The sequence below is a fragment of the Schistocerca piceifrons genome, chromosome 3, assembly GCF_021461385.2.
Source record: "Schistocerca piceifrons isolate TAMUIC-IGC-003096 chromosome 3, iqSchPice1.1, whole genome shotgun sequence".
Lineage (NCBI taxonomy): Eukaryota > Metazoa > Arthropoda > Insecta > Orthoptera > Acrididae > Schistocerca > Schistocerca piceifrons.
This window is the reverse complement of record NC_060140.1, coordinates 315246540-315259377: the sequence shown is the minus strand read 5'-3', so window position 1 is coordinate 315259377 and position 12838 is coordinate 315246540.

The window sequence follows — 12838 nt, the reverse complement described above, 5'->3', positions numbered from 1 at the left end:
CTATCTGTAATTGATCCACCAGCCTAGACACTGTACATTAATATTTCTACTGAGTATTTCACTTATACACGGATTAAAAAAGTTTTGCATCACCCCGGTTCCCAGAACAACTGCAGATAGAAATTCACGGTGTATATTGTATCACAGACACAGTCCCTTTGACTGTTCAGAGATGTCACTAAACCAGCCCAAAGATATAAATAACCATGCATGAGCAGCGCCTATTACACAGCCGATCAGCTCCACTCATTCCACCAGGAACGAGATACATGGCTTGTGTTGTCTGTAGTTCAACCATGACTAGACGGTCAATATCGCGGTTTCATCGCGTCTGCATTTTTACTTTGTGCCCGGAAGGGCTCACAACAAGGGAAGTGTGCAGGCGTCTCGGAGTGAACCAAAGCGATGTTATTCGGACATGGAGGATATACAGAGAGACAGGAACTGTCCATGAAATGCCTCGCTCAGGCCGCCAAAGGGCTACTACTGCAGTGGATGACCGCTACCTAACGATTATGCATCGCAGGAACCCTGAAAGCGACGCCACCATGTTGAATAATGCTTTTCGTGGAGCCACAGGACGTTATGTTACGACTCACATTGTTCGCAATAGGCTGCATGATGCTCCACTTCACTCCTGACGTCCATCTTTCCAACCACGACTCCATGCAGCGCGGTACAGATAAGCCCAACAACAGGCCGAATGGACCCCTTAGGATTGGCATCACGTTCCCTTCACCTATGAGTGTCGCATATGCCTTCAACCAGACATTCGTCGGAGTGTTTGGAGGCAATGCGATCAGGCTGAACGCCTTAGACACATTTTTCAGCGAGTGCAGCAAGGAGGAGGTTTCCTGCTGTTTTGTGGTGGTATTATGTTGGGCCGACGTACGCCGCTTGTGGTCATGGAAGGCGCCATAATGGCTGTACGATACGTGAATGCCATCCTCCGACCGACAGTGTAACCGTATCTGCAGCATAGTGCGGAGGCATTCGTCTTAATGGACGGCAATTCACGTCCCCATAGCGTACATCTCGTGAATGACTTCCTTCAAGATAACAACATCCCTCGACTTGAGTGGCCAGCATGTTCTCCAGACATGAACCCTATCGAACATGCCTGGGATAGATTTAGAAGGACTGTTTATGGACGACGTGACCCACCAACCACTCTGAGGGATCTATGCCGAATCATCGTTGTGGAGTGGGGCAATCTGGACCAACAGCGCCTTTATGAACTTGTGGATAGCATGCAACGACGAATACAGGCTTGTATCAGTGCAAGAGGACGTGCTACTGGGTATTAGAGATATCGGTGTGTACAGCAATCTGGCCACCACATCTGAAGGTGTAGCTGTATGGTGGTACTACATGCAATGTGTGGTTTTCATTAGCAATGAAAAGGGCGGAAATGATGTTAATGTTGATCTCTGTTCCAATTTTCTGTACAGGTTCCTGAACTCTCGAAACCGAGGTGATGCAACTTTTTTTTTGATGAGTGCATTTATTCAAATTTCTTCTTGTGTATTTAACGAACCCTGTCCATGTCCAACATTTCAATCAATTCGTATACTCAGTCCTCAGTATTTCCAATTTTCTTCTGATATTTTTCAATGACTTCCTCAATTTTTATGAAAAATATATGGACGTTCTGAGGTATTAATTTAATTAGTTAACGGGTTTTCGTCTTACATGTCTGTTAGGAGGCAGTTAGTATCGTCTTCGAAGCGGATACCATATGAATAGTGACATGCACAAAATGTTTAAATTGCATCTTCGACAATTCAAGCGTAATGTAAATTAAAATACTTGAGTTAAATAATGCAAAGACTAAACACTGAACAACCAGTATGTGTGTGTGTGTGTGTGTGTGTGTGTGTGTGTGTGTGTGGGTGAGGTGGAAGGTGAGGTTATACGTATGTATGGAGATTTATGCTAAACAGAAGACATACAATTGATGAAAGAACCGAATATACAATATATGCGTGTCATTCAGTACGTATAAGATCTCTTTCAAATTTATTCTTCGGTACTGTACCGTCTTTATAACGACAATCAGGAGTTTTTAAATGCATTTTAAGCTGAAAACAGGTTAAATAATTAATTTAATACTGTAGACCATGCAAATTAGTGCGCTTTTTAATTATACATGTAAGCGACGGAGAAATTAATTAACATAATGTTTCTTCCATTCTTGATATATGCTTATGTGGTTGGTTGAGCCGGCCATCACTCCCACTAAGTGTCTGCTTTCATAAAATTCCTTCTGCCACACAAAAAAACATGCACTTGGTGACAAATAAAAGAATTAATATCGTACTACCACAAGCTAAAACTAAAAAACGGAAACAATACTACGACCATTTTCGTTACCGAGAATGGTCCCTTTCTGTCTAAGTTATTATACTGATGGTCCCTTTCTGTCTAAGTTATTATACTGAGACTGTTAGGGCAGGGAAATATGGCATACTTTCGGCATCTGGCATGAGTGTTAATTTATAGCTGGCAAACTGGCCAGGGGAGCTGTTCACCCGTAACACGGCGGTCTTGCAGCAATGCGACAGGCAAAATGGTGTCTGGTTGGCTATGTGAGACTATCTTTTCTTTCTTTATTTATTTATTAATTTAAATCAGTCTTCCGCGGCGCGACACAAATTCACCTCCTGGGCCGACCTCTTCAACTCAGCGGCATTTATACATTACGTCCTCAGTTATTTGTTGTATATATTCCAATCTCTGCTTTCCCCTACATATTTAACGCTCTGTGGCTCTCTCTAGTGCCATCGAGGTTCTCCCCCAATGTCTTAAAGTATGTCCTGTCGTCCTGTCCCTCCTTCTTGTGTTTTCCATATGTTCCCTTCTTCGCCGATTCTGCGGAGAACCTCCTCATCCCTTACTTTTCCAGTCCACCAAGTTTTCCATATTCATATCTAGCACCACATCTCAAACGTCTCGATTCTCTTCTGTTCCAGTTTTCCCACGGTCCATGATTCATTGCCATACAATGATGTTCCAGATTTACATACTCAGAAGTTTATTCATGTTAAGGCCTAAGTCTGATGCTAATAGACTTATTTTGGCCAGGAACGTCCACTTTCCCTGTGTTAGTCTGCTTCTTATATTCTCTTCGCTTCGTCCGTCACGAATCATTTTACTCCAACGTAGCAGAACCCCTTAACATCGTCAGCTTTATGATCACCAATTATGATATTAGGCTTCTTGATATTCCCGTTTCTACTGATTCGCAGTACTTTGGTGTGTCTTCGGTGTACTCTCAATCTACAGAGTGAATCACTAACTATTGCTACCAAGAATAACTCCGAAAGTATGATAGGAGCCCGAGAAGTTTGTGGGACAAAAGTTGCATGGGACAACGGGGGCCATAATATGACGTTGGTTTTTTGTTGCTAGGTGGGGCCACCTCAGACATATGAAGGTCAACTCTGTTCTTTTAAATGGGATGCTATAGTTTGGTACTTATTTTCTGATAGCGGCTATCAGACCCAATGATGTGTAACAGTAAGGTCTTTGAAGGTCAACGATGGTCAAAAAGGTAGCAAGAACGTCCATTCACATAAGGTTTTGGAAGTGATAACCATTGGTATCAATTCAGTGGTGCAATCTCCTTATCATGGATTGAGTCGTATTCTTTATCACATCGGCACTTATCGAAGCACATGCTCTGACATTTATCTCTCGTATATTGTGCAAATAGTAAATATTCGCCGAATACGGCGTATCCACCTAACGTGCCATTGACATGTAAACACCATTCGACGTTTTCGAAATAATACAGTCAAATGACAAAAAATTTGTGACCATAGAAGTGAAGTGAAGGAAACTTACAGTGTGATATGATCTCTCAGCCTCATATCACCCCGAGTCAGATTTCTTGCCATGTAGATGACATGAAAAAGTAATTAGCTGTGAGCCACAGGTAGTCACATTCCCATTGCCAAAATAACGGAGTAGACTCCACGTAATTATCAGAAGAGACTTACGGACATTTTCATTAATGTGCAAAGAACTGTATACATGCAAAGGATCTTATAATGTTAAGGTCTGAAGTCTTTCTACATGGAAGCTGGCGTGTTTTGGATGACCATAACAAGCCTCTTGAGGTTTGGAAAAAGTATTTTAGCCATTTCAGAAACAGGTCGATACATTATGATCCATCGAAGTTTCTGTACGCTTAAGCCTTCTGCTAGAGTTGCAATATTGAGTCAGTACTACGTTATAAATGTATGTCCGTAGTAACCGGCCGCATTTTTAAAGGTTGTCATATTATGGCAGTGATATTCACGCCGATAGATCAATTATCTCCTTCCATTAATAAAACTAGTGAAGTCACTCCCAAAACATTAGAACACGGTGACGAGTGTGATGTTTCGTGCATTTGGGCATGATGGGTGACGCGATTGGCATTCTTCGCAAATTGCTTACACTTCTGTCGATCAATGTCGGCGTTGCCGTCAGGATGACGTCATTGCGTTACTTCAGGCCACTAGGCCACTGCTTCGTTCGCTGTGTAGTTAGTTCACACTCATAAACACCAACATCTGATATCTCTTTCCTGAAATAAGACTCCAGTGCCATTATGTAATCTACGGTTTTTGGTTCCTACAGGAACTGAAAATGGCAATACAATAATTAAGGTTCATAGCAAAATGCGTGTATGTATCCAAAAGTGTCCGCACGGTTTTCAACATCTGTCTGTGACGTGGTACTAGTTAACCGAGGGTACACAGCTGCAATTATGGCAATCATTCAAGGATAGAACGAAATCCGTTATGAAGGGACAAGATTGTGGAAACACTACTTCACAGTGATTTCACTAGAATAACGTGTTTCTCGGTTCACTGTTAGCAATTTTATTATGAAATGGAAATTGTAATACCAATCTGCACGCTAGTAGGCGTAAGTATTAATTATTGATAGGGTCACCGATTCTGCATCTACATCTATACTCTGCAAACCACCGTGACTTCCATGGCAGAGGGTACCTCCGGTTGTACTAGTCATTAGGGTTTCTTCCTAGTCCATTTACGTATGGAGCGCGGGAAGAATGATTATTTGAATGCCTCTGTGCCTGCAGTAATTATTTTAATCTCATCCTCACGATCCATATTTGAGCGATACGTAGGGGATCCTAACCTTCTAGTTGTAGTCTACGTCTATTTTCAAGAGTCTGCCAGTTCAGTACCTTCAGTATCTCGTGGTGACACTCTCACACGGGTTAAACAAACCTGTGACCATTCGCGTTGCCCTTTTCTGCTTACGTTCCGTATCTCCTGTTAGTACTCTAAGCCCCATCTGGTACGCGCCCCACACACTTGAGCAAAGTTCTAGAACCGGTCATACGAGTGACTTGTGAGGAATCTCTTTTGTAAGTTGATTGCACTTCCCCAGCATTCTACCAATAAACCGAACTCTACCATCTGCTTTAACGACGACTAATCCTATGTGATCATTTCTTTTCATGTGGCTACAAAGTGTTTTACCCAGGTATTTGTGCGAGTTGGCCGATTCAACAGTGACTCATTGATATTATAGAACATACTATGTCTTTCTCATTTGCAAAGTGCAAAATCTTACGTTTCTGAACATTTAGAGCAAGTTGCCAATCTCTACACCACGTTGAAACCTTATCAAGACCTGACTGAATATTTATGTAGCTTCTGTGAGATACTACTTCATTATAAATAACTGCATCATCTGCAAACCTGATTATACTATTAATATTGTCTGCAAGGTCATTAATATACAACATGAACACCAGGGGCCTCTACATTGTTCCCTGGGGTCCACCCGAACTTTCTTCTACATCTGACGATGGCTCTTCATCGAAGATAACATGCTGTGTCCTTCAAACCAAAGATCTCATCCAGACACAAATTTCGCTTGATGCCCCATATGATCGTACTTTTGACAGTAAGCATAGATGAGGTACTGAGTCGAATGCTTTTCGAAAATCAAGAAATACTGCATCTACCTGGTTGGCTTGATCCAAAACTTTCGGTATGTCATGTGAGAGAAGTGCCAATTGGGTTCCACATAATCAATGTTTTCGACATCCATGCTGTTTGTCATTGAGGAGGTCATTCTGTTCCAGATACCTTATTGTGTTTGAGTTCCGAATATGTTCTAAAATTCTACAACCAATCGACGTCAAGGATATTGGATGGTAGTTTTATGGATCACTTCTATTATTCTTTTTGTAGACGGGTGTGGACTGTACCTTTTTCTACGAACTAGGCACGGTTTTTTGTTCGAGGAACCTACGACAGACTATAGTTAGAAGAGGGGCTAACTCAGCCACACATCCAGTATAGAATCTGAAAGGCTTTACTTCGGACTCTGTAGTTCAATTTTAAAGATTTCAGCTGCTTCTCAACACCAGTGACGGTAATATTTGTTCCATTCATCTCTTAGGTGGGAAGAGGATGAAATTGTGGCAGTTCTCCTGAATTTTCCTTTGTGAAGGAAGTTAATCATTTCAGCTTTTCTTTTGCAACCCTCATTCTCAATGGACTGGACACTAACTTTTGTGCTACTAACTGCCTTTACACACGAACGGAATTGCTTTGGATTTTGTCAAATGTCATTTGACAATATTCTGCTACGGTAGTCATTGAAGGCATCATGCATTGCTCTCTTGACTGCCAAGCCGTATTGTGCTTATGAGCCGTAACGCATCATGATAAACTATTGCGGAGGAGTTACACTGCAGCCCACAAACAGTGTACAACAGCAAATGAGCTACATCGCTTGGGTTAATGCTGAAAGACCTTTTTCCATTAAAGCCATTCCGCACTTTTGTTGTGGGAGGAAGCATTGTTATGTCTTATCTGTTTTAGAACTCACGCACTCGAAATTTTAACAGGAAATGTGTTGCGATGGAGTAATGTGTTGCCTAACTGCTCTTGGAAAGTATAATCACGGAATTATATCACTAAACCTCTGCATCTATCTCGCTTCTGTCATAGTCTATACTGCTGGAGTTGGATCAGCATCCTACGGTAAATATTTTAGAAAACATTATTGGAGCTATCAGCGGTCAAAATATAATACTTGGAAAAAATTATAATAGTCTAGATCGCTAAGCATATTTATTGAAAGGTGGTCGGCTTCGATCACCACATGATCCTCTTCGGACCTACAGCCATTGTCCATTAATATGGCTGTAGGGGTCAAGGTGATCATGTGATGCTCGAAACCGATCACCTTTGAGGAAAAGTGCCTTGCAATCAAGACTGTTGTAATTATTTTCAAAGGCTATGATAAATAGTTTGATGTGTGCAACTAAATTTTAATTACTTATTTGTCGACAGTGAATGTAAACCTCGGAAAATTTTGTAAGTATCAAAATTTATTGTGTAAATATTATCTGAAGAATAAATTCCAGGAGAGGGGATCTGTGAAATACATGATTGGAAAGAGGTTGTTTAGAAGTAGCAGTTGTGAAATTACACAAATTTTTAGAGGCGGAAAGATTGCCAGTTTGTTTATCGGTTATTGATATTTATGAGTGTAATGCAGTAAAAGCTGTTGCTTATGCCGTGGAGGTAACAAAGGAATATTACAAGCACGGTTTAGCGCAAAGGCACAAAACCAGGTATCAATTACTGTGTAAAGTGACTTTCATTGTAAAAGACAGAAAAGTCTATTTTTGTTTCAGTGTCGAAATAAATTGAAAATCCTCCATCAATGTACATAGAAGCAGTGCTATATTTCTGGAACGGTAAGCGGTAAGTTTTGTTATAAATATTGATCCTAGCCCTACAACACTAAGGGGGGGATGCTAGATAGTTATTAAACCATCGTAAATTTTACTCTCAACAGTTTATTCAAAAGAAGTCGTAATTTATAGATTGTGCTCTAGTTAATTACAATTGTTAGATCTCCAGTTGTATTTCACATGCAAATCTAGTACAAAATGTCCGTTTTACATCCTATACTGACAATAGTAGATTTGTGGGAGCTGTAAATTGGTACCAACAGCAATGGTAATCTAGGTTTAACCCTACTACGTTTCTCGTCTCACAATACTTGCTTTTGACGTGTAGGTAATTTATTCTTGGAGGCAAAGAGTCACCGAAGGAGGCACAACATCATTGGGGATTGGGGTAAGAAAGAGCTTGGAAATTGTCAATTTAATTTCACTATCATAACGTAACGAGAGAAACTGCCTACATCATTACATAATAAGAGAGAAAATATTTTTGATTATTACAGCTGCCGTATCATTTACGCTGTACAAACATAAGGAAAGAGAGAGAGAGAGAGAGAGAGAGAGAGAGAGAGAGAGAGAGAGAGAGTGAGAGAGAGAGTAAGGGCGGGGGGGGGGGGAGGGTGAAGAGAGAGAGAGAGAGAGAGAGAGAGAGAGAGAGAGAGAGAGAGCGAGATAAACAAGGTGCACACTCACGCCACTAGCGTGCCATGCCTGTGTATGTGTGTGACGTTAAAGAGTACGTTAAAAAGTCAGAGGTGCATGTATAGTTTCTAAAAACACTTTTATGTTCAATTCAACATTCAAAATTTTCTCTCAGAAAAGTTTTTAGCGGTTGCTGATTTAATATCAGACTGTAAAGGACGATGGTGGCTATATTATAAATCCGATATCGTTTATTCTTACAGCTGTCATTCGGCGACAGCAAATGTTCACCACGATATTGAATCAATGAATTCAGTTACATAAATTTTAAGTATGCCAGGACGATATTCATTGTCCGTAATACCTGTATTTACACGTTGTGTTTTATATGCGAAGTTTTATATGTTTCTCATGTAAGTGTTGTAGCCTGAAACAAGGCAGTGCATTGAATGATGGGGCTTTCTGCTCTTAGGTACAACAAACACTGCAGTTCATTATTTCAAGCTCACCTTGTGTCTGGTAAACTTGTTAAGGCTGTTATCATAACTTCACTATAAACCTGTCAGTCATTATAACGCTCTGGCGCTTACTAACTAAAAACATGATGAAACGAGCAACTGTTCTTTAGATCTTTGTTCAACCTACTGATGCAACGTAGTAACGGTTACAGATTGACGACTGTCGTATTATATTGTTGTGAGGAATAGTTTCCCCCTAGAAAAGTTGACAGGAAGTATAGGGATGAAAATACATCGGACGAACTTTTCATAAAGAACGGTCACAAGCTTCTATCCCGCAAGGAGGATTGAAATCAACAATAGCCAATTTAAGGTAATCAATCTGACATTCCCGAGAAGGGATTTAGGGAAGTGGCAGAAGACTCACTGATATTTTGTGATTTTTGTTTGTTTCCAACACAGATGGCCTATAGAAATTACATGCCTAGAGCTATACGCATTATTTTTGACTTCTTCCGTAGAAAAGTGGCAGCGTTAATTCTGATAGCTTCATGTGTCTTCACGCAGCTGTTCCATCGAGAGTACTGAAAAAGCTGAGTTGCGTTGCACATTCCCGTGACGCGTTGCTACAATGGATGCTGAAACTTCTATGCTGATTACAGTGTCAAGCAGTGAAAATGTTTGGGGGTCAAAAATAGCTTATTCTTCCTCATATCCACCTCCAGAAATGTTTTCCACTACCTAGCACTAAATCAAGACAAAGCGGCTGAACCTCTGCTGTGAATTGTTGTTGTGGTCTTCAGTCCAGAGACTGGTTTGCTGCAGCTCTCCACCCTACTCTAACCTGTGAAAGCTGCTTCATCTACCAGTACCTACTGCAACCTACATCCTTCTGAATCTGCTTAGTGTATTCCGCTCTTAGTCTCCTACGATCTTTACCCTCCACGCTGCCCTCCAATACTAAATTGGTGATCCCTTGATGCCTCAGAACACGCCCTACCAACCGATCCCTTCTTCTAGCCAAGGTGTGCCACAAATTCTTCTTCTCCCCAATTATGTTCAATACCTCCTCATTAGTTATGTGATCTACCTATCTAATCTTTAGCATTCTTCTGTAGCACCATATTTCGAAAGCTACTATTCTCTTCTTGTCCAAACTATTTATCGTCCATGTTTCACTTCCATACAAGGCTACACTCCATACAAATACTTTCAGAAACGGCTTCCTGACACTTAAATCAATACTTTATGCTAACAAATTTCTCTTCTTCAGAAACTCTTTCCTTGCCACTGACAGTCTACATTTTATACCCTCTCTACTTCGACCATCATAAAGTATTTTGTTAGCCAAGTAGCAAGACTCATTCACTACTTTAAGTGTCTCATTTCCTAATCTAATTCCCTCAGTATCACCCGATTTAATTCGACTACATTCCATTATCCTCGTTTTGCTTTTGTTGATGTTAATCTTATATCCTCCTCTGAAATCACTGTCCATTCCGCTCAGCTGCTCTTCCAGGTCCTTTGCTGTCTCTGACAGAATTACAATGTCATCGGCGAACCTCAATGTTTTTATTTCTTCTCCATGGATTTTAATTCTTAATACGAATTTTTCTTTTGTTTCTTTTACTGCTGGCTTAATACGCAGATTGAATAACCGGGGATAGGCTACATCATTGTCTCAATCTCTTCCCAACCACTGTTTCCCTTTCATGCCCCTCAACTCTTATAACTGCCATTTGGTTTCTGTACAAATTGTAAATTTTGATGTAACTACCCTTTTTTCTATCTAATCTATCTAAAGAAAGGAGCTCATTCTTCTGCTTCGCCAATAAGTAACTAAACGTGTTAAGCAGCTAATAACGTGCTCCTCGAGGACTCCGCTAAACCAACATACTTTAATGTATAACTGTTGCCTTCTTGAATGTACAAGTCTTTATGGGCAATGATTATAATAAACTGGAGTTAAATTAGGCCAAGACATTTAATTTAGTTGTTCACATAACGTTCTACAATAATTATTAAACATTTGATGTATTTTATAAGAATCCGACGGAGGACTCGAACCTCCGGCGGGAAGGTCCGCGCAATCCGTGACATCGCGCCTCAAACTGCGTTGCCACTCGATCTTATTTATTGTGCGTTATAGCATGTTTTCAAGAACTGTTGTTACTATTTGCTGCATATTTTTTTGTGATTTGTCTGTTTTCGTTTCTCTCGGCGTACGTCATGTCATCTGCAACTGTGTGAGCTGCTGTTAATAAACTATTACTAAAACGTGAACTTGCGAATGTCAGCGTTATACAATTAGAATAGCGGTAGTGTTGTGGATATTGTTTTTGTGCGTACTAGGCTCTTACTTAGTTCGTCTTGTAATCGCGTTCGTCGGACTGCTTGCAGCTAATTTTATACACAGAAAAGCAAAACTGTCGCACTTCGTTTATGATCCGAAACATTACGCCATCTTGCTGTTCACGTGAGTCGTGAGAAATGTATCCATGATGCGAGAAGGCTATGAAAACTGTAACGGGAGTTGTGACTACTTCTGTCCCTTGTGTATGTCTCCTTGTGTAATGGAGGAGTGGTTCTTTTGCGTGTGTGTGCTTTCTGTTCTGTGTCCTGGGTTAGTAAAGAGCGTGTTGTTGCAAAGCGTTGTGTTTTTGTTTATTACGTTTTTCACTTTCACTACAGCCTTTTGTAAATAGCAATTTTCTTCTCTTGTTAGTTGTCGCTATAGATTGTTGCTGTGTTTCAGGATGTTTCAGGATTAGGTTTAAAGAACCCACTGATGATATAATATTTGTCCCTGAAAATAGTTTGGGGAATAAATAATTTGTTGTTGTAGTCTTCAGTCCAGAGACTGGTTTGATGCAGCTCCGCATGCTACTCCATCCTGTGCCCAGTACCTACAGCAACCCACATCCTTCTGAATCTGTTTAGTGTATTGATCTCTTCGTCTCCTTCTACGATTTTTACCCTCCACGCTGCCTTCCTATACTAAATTGGTGACCCCTTGATGACTCAGAATATGTCCTACCAACCGATTCCTTCATCTAGTCAAGTTGTGCCACAAATTTCTCTTCTCCCCCATTCTAATCAATACCTCCTCTTTAGTTATGTGATCTACCCATCTAATCTTTAGCATTCTTCTGTAGCACCACATTTCGAAAGCTTCTATTCTCTTCTTGTCTAAACTATTTATCGTCCACGTTTCTCTTCCATACATGGCTATACTCCTTCCAAATACTTTCAGAAACGACTTTCTGACACTTAAATATACACTCGATGTTAACAAAATTCTCTTCTTCAGAAACGCTTCCCTTGCCATTCCCAGCCTACATTTTATATGCTCTCTACTTCGACCATCATGAGTTATTTTGCTCCCCAAATAGCAAAACTCCTTTACTACTTTAAGTGTCTCATTTCCTAATCTAATTCCCTCAGCATCACGCGACTTAATTCGACTACATTCCATTATCCTCGTTTTACTTTTGTTGATGTTCATCTTATACCCTCCTTTCAAGACACTGTACATCCTGTTCAACTGCTCTTCCAAGTCCTTTGCTGTCTCTGACAGAATTACAGTGTCATCGGCGAACCTCAAAGTATTTATTTTTTCTCCATGGATTTTAATACCTACTCTGAATTTTTCTTTCGTTTCCTTTACTGCTTGCTCAATATACAGATTGAATAACATCGGGGATAGGCTGCAACGCTGTCTCACTCCCTTCGTCCGCAGCTCGTGGTCGTGCGATAGCGTTCTCGCTTCCCGCGCCCGGGTTCCCTGGTTCGATTCCTGGTGGGGTCAGGGATTTTCTCTGCGTCGTGATGACTGGGTGTTGTGTGCTGTCCTTAGGTTAGTTAGGTTTAAGTAGTTCTAAGTTCTAGGGGACTGATGACCATAGATGTTAAGTCCCATAGTGCTCAGAGCCATTTGAACCATTTTTCTCACTCTCTTCCCGACCACTGCTTCCCTTTCAAGCCCCTCGACTCTGATAACTGCCAT